Here is an 828-nt window from a genome sequence, read left to right as displayed (position 1 = left end):
AATTATTAAAGGGATTCCTAAGTAGTTTCTGCCCTCTGATTCTATTCAGTTACTAGTAATCTCTTCCTAAAGCAAAACTAAGTCATTTTACTCTCCTAGGGAATGTCCTCTCATGCCTTCCTTTTATTTGTAAAGCCCAAAATGATTTCAGTTACTCTGACTTCCTGACTTCCATGAAGATACACCATGTTTTCTCTCTCTTTTTCTTTCTCTCAGGGGGGGGGGCATTATATAGCTTGAGTTCATTTAGAGGCTCACAGATAATCAAATCTGGTCAGTTCTTTCCTGTCTGGAATGATTTATTCATTCACACTTCCTTGATTGAATTTTATCTGTTTAATTCTTTGACTCAAATGTCTTTTTCCTGACTCTCTGTTCTAAATGACTCCTACTTGCATGTCACAGTCATTTACATAAACTCTTATACTATCATAGGATGTTTTCTAAATCATTACTTCTTTTCTGTAGCCTCACATTATAAATAAGAATGTGTTTAGATTAGAATATTAACCAATTCAGAAGAAAGATCTTGGATGTTGGGAAAAAGGAACACTTATCTACAGGTTGTAGGACTGTAAAATGCTGTGGACATTACTGAAGTCAGTTTGGAAGATTCTCCAAAAATAGCAGAGCTATGTTTATTGCTGCTTTATTCACAATTGTAAGGAAATGGCATCACCCTAGATGTCCATGAATAGGTGAATGCAAATGAAAATGCATATTTTCAACAATAAATAAAAATAAATTATAAATTTTTAGAAGTGGAAAATATTAAACTAGAGAAAGCCAGGCTCAGAAAGAGAAATAATGTCTCATATGTGGATACTA

The sequence above is a fragment of the Nannospalax galili genome, unplaced genomic scaffold, assembly GCF_000622305.1.
Source record: "Nannospalax galili isolate Female #2095 unplaced genomic scaffold, S.galili_v1.0 scaffold625, whole genome shotgun sequence".
Lineage (NCBI taxonomy): Eukaryota > Metazoa > Chordata > Mammalia > Rodentia > Spalacidae > Nannospalax > Nannospalax galili.
The sequence above is the reverse complement of the archived record's forward strand: the minus strand, read 5'-3'. Positions refer to the sequence as shown.